Source organism: Cupressus sempervirens, chromosome 5 (genome assembly GCF_028749045.1).
Source record: "Cupressus sempervirens isolate cs-2001-9-10 chromosome 5, ASM2874904v1, whole genome shotgun sequence".
NCBI classification, from domain to species: domain Eukaryota; kingdom Viridiplantae; phylum Streptophyta; class Pinopsida; order Cupressales; family Cupressaceae; genus Cupressus; species Cupressus sempervirens.
This window is the reverse complement of record NC_143122.1, coordinates 880,291,700-880,304,782: the sequence shown is the minus strand read 5'-3', so window position 1 is coordinate 880,304,782 and position 13,083 is coordinate 880,291,700. Positions and strand designations below refer to the sequence as shown.

Genomic DNA, 13,083 nt, shown 5'->3' with positions numbered 1-13,083 from the left:
AGTTGATTCACCAATTTCAAGGTCTTCAAAAAACCCCAAGTCCTTTTGTCTCCTTATTCAACCTTTGGCCTTTGAGTTGTTCATCAATCTTAGCTGAACTTTCATTATAATTCTTTAGTAAGGCACTTGCTTCACCAACAATTTTTAGATCATCATTCAATTGTTCATTTTATCTCTTCAATCTTTCAACCTCTTCAATCTTTTAATGTAGGTTCTTTTGCACAATAAGTAGCTTTTCCTCTTTTTCTTTCAACAATATATTCTATTCTTTTTAAAAGTCTTTTGTAGATCTCCTAGCCTCAGAGTCTTCACTTAATCTGATAACTAGGGCATCCAACCTTTTTTTTAGGTTCTCCTTGTCTTTGACTAGTTTCTCATTTTCCTTCATCAAATCTATGATTGTCTCCTTAAATTCTTCTAATCCACTATGTTATGACATTTGTTCAATGTAGTCTCAACTATCATTTATTTGTTCATTTAACTCTTGTCTTTTGACGATGGACATCTTCAACTGATTCTTGAGCTCATTAGTCACCCCTTCTACTTCTACAAGTTGCTTCTTGTACTTGTAAATTTTCATGCCTATTCAAAGGATCTCACCTGAGCTATTAGGCATCTTCAAGGGAACTTGTCTTTGATATTGATTGTTAGGTTGAATAGGCATCGGGGGAATTTGTGTTATATAAAAGCTTATAACTGAACTTAAAAACTTCCAAAATAACCAACATGTAAAATTGAAAATAATATAGAACACTACAACATTTGACATCTACACAATTTGACATGAGACACCAATATTTTGGTATTGTTAAAGCCTTGATTAGAGGGGAAAAAATTGCAGTGGAGAGGGAACCCATAATATTTACTGAGCTCTATAAAATTATATGGTCTAGTTAGGACTAATTACAATCACTTTATTAAATGCATACCCTATTAGGAGTATCTTAGCCTTGTTGGGAGTTGGAAAGTCCTATTAAAGACTACTCTACTAAGAGATTTACAACACAAGTAAATGTCTCATATGTTAGCCCCAAATAATATTGCAATTATTAGTGGGAGATTGTTAGGTGATGATGTTATGATGCATGTAAAAGAGTCATATCAATTGTTATATTGTCATTAATGTCAAAGTCTTAATTGGCTAGACATTATGCTAATTCAAAAAAGTACCATATCATTCGATTGATGAAGAGGATTTGGAGAAAGTATGATGAAGACAAAGTTGATATGTAAGGTATTCAATGGGTACTTGAATGAGTTGGATAACAATTATGTAATATTGGTTTGATTGTTTTATAATCATGTATTACAAGTATTGGATATCATAAGCTTAACCAAATCACAAGGTTAATGAAGGGAGATTGTATTCACCGAGTGACTATAGTATTGCTCAAGTGATTAGTAAAGAAGGAAGAACGCAATGTCTCCCGAGCGAGTTAGTATTAACTGAGTTATATATTGATTGAGTAAATAAAATGTATTTCTAAGTGACAACCAAATGAAAACGTTTGGAAAATTGGAATCTGAGGCTGACATTTGATGGAAATTTAAAAAGTTCAAGAAGGTCTAAAGCATGAATCAAAGTTTGTTGCAAGAAAAACAATGCAGAAAAATTGAGAAGGATCTGATGAAGAAAATTGGAGAAGGAAAAGAATGGACACAATTCTATGTAAAGTTATATTTTCTATGTGTCTAAATTCATTGTATAAAGGAATTCAGTTGTAAACCTAAGATCAATGATTCTGATTAAGCAAAATAAGATGGAAGGATCTGGAAGTATTGAGAAATCTATTTAAGAAGAATAACAAGATAGTTTAGGTTGCTAATTTCATTATAATGTTGAGATGATTTCATTGTCTTGCTGGTTAGAAGGCAATTATGATGAAATTTCGTAGTGAGTGCGAACTATTGAAGCTATTGAAAGAGAAGAGCTAAGAGTTGAGCCAAGTGAATTGAGCAAATCAGAGATAAGAAAAGAAGAAGAGTTTGTGAAAGACAGAATTAGATGAGTGAGTAAAAGACAAAGAGAGAGCAAGAACAAAGACTTGAATAAGAAAAGGTAGTTTTTGTTCTTAACATATCACTTTACACTATTACTATTTAACCATTGTAACATAAAATATTGAAAGTACTAAGTGGACCTAACAAATATGTGAACTACTATATGGTAACATTGATTAGTGGTGTTTTTAAGTCCTTTAAATCATACCACACTTTTTAGTCAAGGATAGTGAGTGATAAAGTCTAGAAGATCTTTTGGTGAAATCCTCTAACGAGGTCACTTTAACAATGTGTATGCAACATTTAACAAGGTTCTATCCTAACAAAGATCACTTCAAAAGAGTGAAAATTTTGGGTTATCGGTCCCAAGTGGTTTTTCCATTAACAGGGTTTTGACATTATAAATCTTGGTGTCAAAATTGTGTGAATGGTATTTGTGTTGCAAGTTGTTTTACATGTTTTTATAATTTAGTGCAACTCAATAATAACTGAGATATCACTAGATAATAGCTACAAATTTACTAACAGTCGATAATAAAAGGAACAATTTGATAACAACTTGGAAAGAAGTGGATGTGTGAATTAAGTATTAAGTTGGATGTGTCTATTGAGTGATTGGACGTATTGAAGTTATTATTGTTGATGTTTATGATGCTTTGATTATGTTGAAATGTTTGAAGGGACTGTGAGATAACTGGACATAACTGATTCTGTTATCATGAATGCTGATAGTATTCCTTTGGGGGAGTATTCTAAGCATTGGAGAGATTGTTAACATCCTAGTGATTGGTAAAGAAGGAAGAACACAATGTTGCCCGAGCAAGTCAGTATTAACCGAGTTATATGTTCTGGACTAAATATAATATTTACTGAGTGACAACCAGATGAACAATTTTGGAAAATTAGAATTTGAGGCTGACTTTTGATGGAAATTTGGAAATTTCAAGAAGCTCTAAAGTGTGAGTCAAAGGTTGTTGCAAGATCAACAATGGAGAAAATTTGAGAAGGATCTAATGAAGGGAATTGAAGAAGGAAAATGATGGACACAAAGTTCTATGTATAGTTATATTTTCTATGTGTCTGAATTTATTGTACGAAGGAATTCAATTGTAAACCTAAGATAGATGGTTTTGATTAAGAGACAAAAGATGGAAGGATATGGAATCATTAAGAAATCAATTTAAGGAGGAGAATACAACAACTTAGGTTGTTGATTTTGTTATGTTATTGAGCTGATTTCACTGTGTTGCTAGTTATAAGGTGATTATGTTGAAATGTTGCAATGAGTGTGAAATGTCGAATCTGTTGAAGGAGAATGGCTAAGAGTTGAGACAAGTGAGTTGAGAAGAACAATGAGAAGATAAGAAGAATAGTTTATGAAAGGCAGAATCAACCAAGTGAGTAAAAGAGAGAGAGAGAGAGAGAGAGAGAGAGAGAGAGAGAGAGAGAGAGAGAGAGAGAGAGAGAGAGAGAGAGAGAGCAAGAATAAATATCTAAACAAGCAAATGTAGTTGTTATTCTTAACATATCACTTTACAATGTTACTGTTTAACCATTGTAGTAGAAAATTTTTGAAGTATGAAGTGGACTCAAAAAGTTTGTGAAATCCTATATGGTAACATCGATTAGTGGTGTTTGTAAGTCCTTTAAATTAGGCCACTCATTTTAGTCAAGGATAGTGAGTGATAAGGTATAGATGATTTTTTGGTGAAATCCTTTAACAGGATCACTTTAACAAAGTGTATGTAACCTTTAACAAGGTTTTTCCTAATAGAGATCACTTCAGAAGAGTGAAATTTTTGGGTTGCCAGTCCCTAGTGGTTTTTCCCTTAATAGGGTTTCCATGTTAAAAATCTTGGTGTCAAAATTGTATGAATGTTATTTGTGTTGCAAGTTATTTTACATGTTTTTACAATTTACTGCAACTCGGTAATAACTAAGATAACTATGTAATAAACATTTTTTATCGACAGTTGATAATGCAAGGAACAATTTGATAATACTTTGGAAAGAAGTGGATGCATGCGTTAAGTATTCAGTTGGATGTGTCTACTGAGTGATTGAATGTATTGAAGTTATTTTTGTTGATGTTTATGATGCTTTGATGGTGTTGAGATGTTTGAAGGGACTATGAGATAATTGGACATAATGGATCCCCCCCTATCTGTTATCTAACATCACCTTGTTAAAGGATTTGATCTTTAGATCCTATTAAAGATCTTGCTCATATTACTAAGTATGACCATGCTAAGGGATTTAGCTTGCTACAATTGTTAGGAGACAACAAATAGAGTGATTTGACTAATAATACCGATACTTTTCTTGAACAAATCCAATTGGACTAACACTTTTCTCTTCACATACAAACTAACTCTTATCCTCAGTCACACTCCTTGATTCTCAATTTGTCATTGTCTCACACACGATTTCTCAGTTTCACTTATTTTTCACTCTTCTTTTTTCATGTACAAACTATTATTAAAATATTCACTTAATTAGAGTTTTCTATTGCTTTAACAGTTCATAATAAATTTAAAATTTCGTTCTTTCAAGTTCTCCAAACAAGTTGTAAATAATCTCTAACTTCCATTGACAAAATAATCCAATCGCGCATAGATTTGACAAGAAAGTCAAAACATGTTATATTTCCCTAAGTTCATGGACCTCTTCTTGAATCTTAGATCAACTTGACCAAAATAAGTAATGCCTATCTTTCCATGTCAGCATTGACACATCATCATGTATCCTTTAAGTATTGATTAATTCCACAAATAAACTTCATATCACTGATTAACAATCTAATTGATTGTTCTTCATTGTTCTTCACCACTTCCTTTATCAATCATTAGAATCCAATATCTTCTTTTATCGATTTCTTGGAAGTGCATCGATCCAAAAAAGACTCATAAATATCCTCATGATTTTACATCTTCAATCACACAACCCAATCATATCCAAGTAGAGTATACCTTGGTTCAATTATCTTCTCTATTTCTACTCCTATTCGTGCACTATGAACCATCTACACATGTTCACAAAATTATCCATAAAGTGTATATAAGATGTGTGATCATACATTTAAAATACAAGACATGTCTAGACATCATTCCTAGGACTGCACTCTACAATTCACATTCTAGAGCATGTAAAGATCTTGTCTTATTATGACTTAGTGTCCTAAGGACTTAATCAATTAAGAATGCAAGTTACCTTGATCAACATCCTTCCATTTGACCTCGTTGTAATCTCACACATATTGCAAACCTTATTGTCAATAGTAACAAGACCATGTTATGCCAATGTCCCATCATCTTCATCAAATGCCAATAACAAATCCTCTTTCATTTAATTTTTATGTTTTCTCTTTTGCTCATATTTCTCTCAAATGGTCTTATCAAGAATTTATTGTTACGCATGTTATAAAAGAAACTCATTGTTATTATGTTTTTAAGTTGGAGTCACTAGAATTTTTTTGATAAGTTCTCTTAACTTTTTCAATATTTTCATAATGTCCAAGTTAAAAAGAATTAGAGATGTCACTCTTTCACGAATATGCTAATGTGAATTATTTTCAATTCTATAAAATTCATGCTAATAATAAACTTATTGAATTTTTTTCTTCATAAGTAGGAGATATTTTTATATTTTATACAAGTTAAATTGTAACATTACTATTAGGATTGCCAAACTCATTAATCCATGTTACATGAATAATTATTCCTTAAGAACCCATCTCTCACGAGAACAAATGACACACTTACTACTTATTGCATTTGTGAGCTTCAAGTCAAACACATTGGCCCATGTTTCATGAGTAGTGGTTCAAAAGAGCCCATCTCTCATCCCACAATACACTGAGTGCTAATGTGTGAAGTGTACTATTCACTTTCATGGGAGATAATGAGTTTAACTCAAAAAGCTACACAATTGAATCTCGATAGCAAATATGACAAATTGACTTGGTGTAGAAAGCATCTCCTACTTATCAATTGATGAGTTTAAGAGGCTTTCTAATGAATGGTTTAGAAGGCACACCACTTGCTAAAGGGTTTGCAACTAGGGTTGCAAGTAGAGTTAGTGTAACCATGGAGGGAGCTCCATAGTTAAGCGTGCTCGAGCTAGAGTAATGCTAGGATGTGTAAACTCTTGAGACATTTTGGTGCTTCATCTTTGTGAGCATCACCTAGATACAATGAGTGCTCAATATTCCATTCATTCTCATGAGAGATGAATCTGTGTGAACCACCATTCATAAACCGCAAGTCAATGCGTTTAGCTTAAAAAACTACACACTTGAATTGTGATAGCAATATCACAATCTGACTTATTCTAGATCAATAAATTTGATTCAAAAATTACACTTCCATTTTAAAATCTCATAACCATTATACATATAAATTTTAATATATATTTTTCCACCTATAAAATAAAAACAAAAAAACAAAACAAGAACAAAAGAATTGTGTAACAAGAGAGGTGTACACCATGTAACGGGAAGTTAACTAATATGAGATCTCGTCAATGCCAAAAAAAAAAAGGAGAAAAAAAAAAACAGAGGTGTTTTAAGTGTATATTTGGTCGGTTTGTAGGGAATTTGGTTTGTTAATAATAATAATAATGACTTAACCTTTCGATACCCCAAAAAATCTGATACAAAAACATTCTTACTCACGCAAGGGATCTTAGGCAAGTGGGTTCTCATCAGTCCGGTGTGGAGGTCCAAATATAGAATTGTTTCCTTGCACATAAACAATCTTTTTCATTGCCAATTTGCTCAATAATTAGCAGAGATGACTAACATGGGGCACATGTTTTACATATCCACTAGGCTAACTTCTTCTCCAATCCCCTATTACTTTCATTCACAAGGACTGGATTTCAACTTCTCCTCCGATCTAATTTTCCTTTTTTGATTTCTTATAGGCGTTGTATAAATAGTTTTGTACTGGATTTGAAGTTAAAGCAAGAGCAGAGAACGTTGGAAAGGTCCTGCAGAGATTTGGACTGGTTTAGTTTAATTTGTAGCAGAGCAAGTTGGGCGGGTACCATACAGCCAATCTCGAAGCTTAAGGCTGTTCAGATCCTCGTACTGTCTTGATTATACATTCTGCTTGGTTATGTGTATAGTGGAATGTGAGCAGCGACATCTCGGCAGAAAAGGCATTGAAGTGACACCCTCAAGCCTATCTTTGCATTTGGGCAATCACAAATAATATGTAAGCCTGATTATACCTAATTTGTATTTGTATTTTTGAGTTTTACTATATTATTTAAAAATTCTGGTTATATTAATTTTCGTTTGAGGGCAATGGTTGAGAGACTAGACGTGACTCTGAATACCCATACTTAGATTTATAAAATTATAATGAATCAATGGTTGCTGAATTGAATTGCTTGGAAGAAATCGAACAAATACATAGTTGCATAGATTTTGCAGTGGGTTTGTTTTGACAGTTCAGAGTTGGACAGAAGTGATGCTTCTGGGGTACCTTGCATGACCTTCCGTACCAAATGCAATGCTTTTTGGTGTTCGTTTTTGAGCACCCATGACCTGTTTGGATTTGGCCCACGGTACTAATTGCAGGTTTATTTTTATCATTTTTCTGATTTTTACCCCTCATTTGCTGTTTGGATCTTATTCGGGGTTCTTGTTTGAAACAAGAAATCTGGAAGGTGACGACCTTACATCAAGTAGAAGCTGCAACAGAATTTAAGGATATTGGGCACAACCACATAGATGCAATTGCATTTTAAATCAAGACAACCAAACTGAGCTTGGGTAATTTATAATATATTTTATAGCGAAGACGTTTTTCGAAGTCAGCAATCCCAAATTGTTAGGCTGCCAGATCGTGAACTCATTAATTTATAACAACATTACAAAATCTACAAAAGCTTGATAAGTCACAAGCAGCTCAAAATGGCACAGAACAAATTGATACATCGATGGCCAAAATATCAGGCTGTAAAAGGCAACATAGAAGCAAATAATCAATAAAACGTTTTTAGTCTGGACTGCTGAATGGCACATTCTTAAAGAGTCACTTTTCAATTCGCTTGAACTTTTAAGGCTTTGTATTCCTTATTTGGAGGCAGTCTTCGGGTGGAGGAGCAGGAGGGTGGTGGTTAGCATTAGCATTGATATCATTATGTTCAGCTCAGTTGAGAGCTACTAAGTTAAGCAGATCTGTTTCTCCTAGGTAATCTTCCTGGTCAGTGATGCCAGCAGCTGGTTCTTGTAATTTATCGTTAATGCCATTTGATACCTTTTCATTGATTGATTCCTTTTCATAGACTAACTTTTTACCGAGGTCACCTGGCGACGGGGAGACTTGGATGTCTCAGAGGCCGGTACTGGTATTGTTAAGACTATTTTCCAAAAACAGGAGATGGGGTTACTTGGAGACAGCAATTACTAAATATAGTTTAATAATTTCCAAGAAATATCATAACATAGAGCTTTGAAAACAAGAATGTAAATTTTTAAGTATGAATATTAAAACCATTGAATCAAAATTTTAAATCTGAAATTCAAATTACTTATAGTAATACTACTACTAATTGTAATGTCATTTACTCATTTAATATTGTGTCATATAGAGTCAAATAGTTCAAAACTCAAACTGCAAATGTATAAAAAAATAAAATGTTTTGTTTTATTACTTTTTAATATGCTTTTTACTTTGGAGATGCACATAAAGAGACATCAAAATTCATGGTAGGAGACTTGAAGATTCGTGAGACTTTGAAACAAAGTCTCCACCAAAATTTGAAGTCTTTGGGTATGCACAAGATCTCGGAGACAAGTCTCCGTTTCTGAGATGCATCTCAGAGGGGGGCGACGCTTCTTCCGGTTACACTGCTTTTTATTGTCACAAATACAGATTTTCTTCTGGGGAATTTCTTTGCCACTTAGAAGTATTCTACAAATACACATGGGACTCTTATTTCCATAAAAAGATCACAGGTTTCTAGTTCTAGGTGGCTTATGCTATCGTAATTTTTCATAAGGACCAGCAAGATATACACTGTCAATCTTTTTAGCCATTCATTCATGGCACTCTTGTTCACTCTTACTACCTAGATGGTTTTACACTGCATTCCAGACTTTTCATGTTCTTCATTACAGCTAGCTTGTGCTTCAATATCATCCATCTAAAACATTGTTTTAGGTCCACTCATATAAATTTGAATCTCAATATTCAATTTTCATTTCCCATTCAGATTTCCCAAATTTAGTTCAATTTTGATTTTCAATCTGTTTATCTAAGTAGTATAGTATAGAGGTCCTTTGTGCCAATTTGAAGAAATCGAGTCTATTTGCATGTTTATGTAATTTCCCCTACTAGGAAGCTGTCAATTTCTAATGATCAACATGAATTACCATGTGTTTAAATTGGATTAAATTAAGAAACAATGAATGTTTCATAATACATGTGACAGTACATAATGAAGCCTTGATTGCTTACTTCACTCCGAAACTCTTCTAAACATCAACCCTAAGGGGGATGGGAAATTACTTGTCATAGGGCACTTTGGAATTATCTACAAGTAGGCTCCCTCAACACATTGGGAATGCATGGTCATACCCATCTCAGGACTTTTCCTTCAAGGCATTGGAAATACATGTGCCTACCCATCTTGGGAAATTACTCTGCCTCTGCCTAACAACACCAACGTTTTAAGGGACTATAGTGAGTGATTAAGGAATGCCTTGAAGTGTATCAACATGAATAACATATATATATATATATATTGCCATTCCAAACAAGTGCTATTTCTAGGGTTTCACAGACATTACACTCCTATGTAGGGGCATTTCGCAGTTGCCTGCAGGGAAAAGACTCTGGAGTTCTTGAAAGGTAACTGCCAAACAATGAGGTGTAGTTTAGCCTGTGTGTAGAGAGGAAGAGTCTGGTGGGGATTGCGGAGCAAGCTGCTTAGGGTTTGGTGGCAATGAGGATGGTGACCTTTCAAATTGTGCCTATGTGAAGGTGCAATCTAAGGCATTGTCAATAAGTGTGGGCTGCTTTGTGTGGATGTCAAATGATTCTAAATTTGGATCACGGGGGTGCAGCTGTAATGGGCCTCCATGAGCGTCTGTGAGCCCAACCAAAACCTTTTTTGGGCTTCTTTCATAGATTGGGGCAGAGAGCATTGTTATAAAGCAACTGGCTAAATTCCTCATAGTCGATTTAGTTGATGAGGGTGAGAAAAAACTGGTCTATAATGTCGGAGTTTTTTCAAAATTGGATTGATTGGGAGTTTTAGGGGCCTTTGGCCAAGTGGATTACTGATAATTGGGAGCCTGTTTTTGATGGGCGTGTTCAAATCTATCCAATAGCTTAGAGGGTTTTTATTATTGTTTTTGAAAATGTGAAGGATAGGAATATGATTCGTTGGGACTATCATTGGAACTAGGAGGACAAATATGCATTGATATTGAAGCTGTGGCATCTGACTTTCAACCCAGCTATTGAAGTCTTTGATAAGGTTCCTCTTTGGGTGAGACTTCCTAACCTTCCTTTACAATATTGGTTTGTTTCTTGTTTTGAGGCAATGAGGAACTCTTTAGGAAGCTTTCTGATGGTGGCAAAGGCTCTTTGAACCTTATGCACTTGACCTTTACTTGGATTTTGTTGGAGATGGATATGACTAAAGGGCTCCCCCAAGAGATTTTGATTGAGACTTTGAAATGTCGCTGGGTGCAGCCTCTCGATTACGAGGGAGTTCCCTTTAGATGTAGAAGACGCTTTCAAGCAGGGCACATGGCTGCTCAATGTGCCAAATACAGAATGCTAAAATCAGCATCTTGGGGGAAAAAGTGTCTCCCTTTCATTATTCGGTGGAGAAATGGGATGAGAGGCATAAGAGTTATTGTAAGGCTCTGCAGTTCTATTTGAGCGGTCAGTTTTGATTGGTGTTAAAACTTAGTACTGTAATGGAGTTTAAGCTTAAAACTGGAGCTGTAACACTAGAAGATAGGGAGAAAAAAAAGACCTGTGGGGTCTTGAGACAAGGGGGTTGAAACATCTGTATTTGAATGGTCACGACCGGCTAGTAATGAGCAGTTTGGCTGGAGATGCAAAGACTCCCTAGGATATTTCAATGGAGTTGCAGAAAGATCTTGCACGGTTAGAAGATGGATGGCAAATAGTGAAGGGGAAAAGAGAAAAGAAAGCAGAGAAGAAGTCCTTTGATACGATCCTCTGGTCTTAGACTAAGGGAGGATCATTCAGTAAATGAGAACTTTTGACCTTTTAATAGGTCGGAGATCAGGGCTATTTGGTTTTAGTTCTTTGAATAGGTTCCTTCCTGTAGTGCTTTGTATCTTTGGGAATTAGTTCCTTGTATGTAATCACCTCTGGTTCGAGCCAGGGTCAATGCCAATTTTACAATAAAAATCTAGAACTTTTCACCTATCAATATATAATATACACACACAGAGGGACTGATTTGATATTAATGCTATAGTAGTAACATCCTGATATAATATATATAATATTCTGCAAATTAACAATGATGCATAAGATACAACAGACTACATAAGCATTTCAATAAATTTCAATTTCCTTTTTTAGCACTGCTGATATTCATTCCTTTCCATAATTTGCTTGATGCTTCCGATTTCTCCCCTCAGTGAATGATCGTGATTGACATCATATACCTTGCTGGTTGAATAGTTACACCCTTTGGATGTTAGGGACACTTCTCATCAACAGATTGTCATATTATTTAACCTGTGTCCTCTCATGATTAATCATTATTATTACCTCTGTTCAAGTCTAATTAATCTCTTTAACTTATATCAAAATAACAATGCTGACTTGGCAAATCACTATCAATGGTTGATTATTATTCCTCTATCAATATTGATTATTATTATTAGTTATGATTTGTTTCGTTCCTTTTGGATTTATTGATTTTAACTTATTCCATGGATCTGGTAATCGATTGAGTATGTGTCTGAGTGCTTCTTCCATTTTATATTGCTGTTTCTGTGATTTAGAGAAGGACCAAGAACGTCATGATTACTGCAAGCATCCATATTTATCCTCCACAATGTACAGGAATTGTTTTTTCAATTATATAATCACATCTTCAAGACTTTATCATGGTGCTAATCACTCTCAGTCGCGATTATTTAGTAGTATGCCTTAGCTCGATGCTGGCTGACTATTTCTTCGACCATTATTTGCTTACCTCTAAAATTGTGTCTTTGCCTGAGTCAATGATAACCAATCCTTATATTAGTTTCTTAATGTAAAGCCACTTATTTCTATAATCAACCTGTAATTCTTCGCAATTCTGTAATGTAATAATTCACAGTCCCTTGCTGTTTTAACATTTAACTGACTTAGTTCTTTAAAATCCTTTCGGGGGTGTTTCTGGTCAAAGTGTTTGATCAGTTTGTGAGAATTCTTCATTGGAGATTACATTTGTATGCCCTTGAGTGTGGATTCTGCGGTGCCACCATTTGTGAGCCAATCCCTTCAAATGTAGGATAGCTAATTGCAGATCTTCTGACATTGGGTTGAGGGTAAAATAAGTTTTCAGCTTTTGTAACCATGCATGGGCTGTTATTTTATGAGACCCATCAAAGCTTGGAAGACTTATCTTTTACTTTGTCTCACATCATTACTTGGATGACTCCTATCTTTTTTGGATGACTCCTATCTTTTCTGGGTGCTTCATGTCTCTTTACTTCACAAAATTCCCTGAAAAACACATCTCCTCTCACCTCAGGGTCTAATTTTTATAGAGTACAACCATTTCCTCGGTGCTGTTGGTGGGCGGGTTTATTTCTGCTTTCTCCCTTGGTATATCGTCTCTTGGTAGGGAAGAGGGTTTTGGTATCCTATATGTAGAGGATCCATTGTTATTTTATGAATTATATGAACTTCTCCCATTTGAGGGATTGTTCTTAAAATTATTAATATTAAATTACCCATGCGCAAGTTGTTTGCTTGTCATCTCCAGGAATGTTCTGAAATCATTTTCCCCTGGTTCACCCTTGTTATTATTTTGAGTGTGGTTAGGATTTGCTCCTAGTTTTTTTCTTTCCCTTTCTAAGGCTCTTTC

General features: G+C 34.6%; 1 protein-coding gene and 1 pseudogene across 6 annotated transcripts in view; both read left to right on the top strand.

The window, feature by feature from the left end:
- LOC149558747 (PH, RCC1 and FYVE domains-containing protein 1-like) overlaps window positions 1-13,083 on the top strand; it is an 83,007-nt pseudogene that overhangs the window by 59,918 nt on the left and 10,006 nt on the right.
- LOC149558746 (uncharacterized) overlaps window positions 6,497-13,083 on the top strand; it is a 65,481-nt gene continuing 58,894 nt past the window's right edge. The window contains exons 1-2 of one of the 6 annotated variants that reach the window (XM_089832838.1): window positions 6,639-6,718; window positions 6,925-7,217. The gene's annotated coding sequence lies outside the window, so the exon portion shown is untranslated. Of the gene's footprint in view, window positions 7,218-13,083 lie in introns of all 6 variants that reach the window. The other 5 variants (XM_089832839.1, XM_089832840.1, XM_089832837.1 and 2 more) reach the window with 5 other exon arrangements.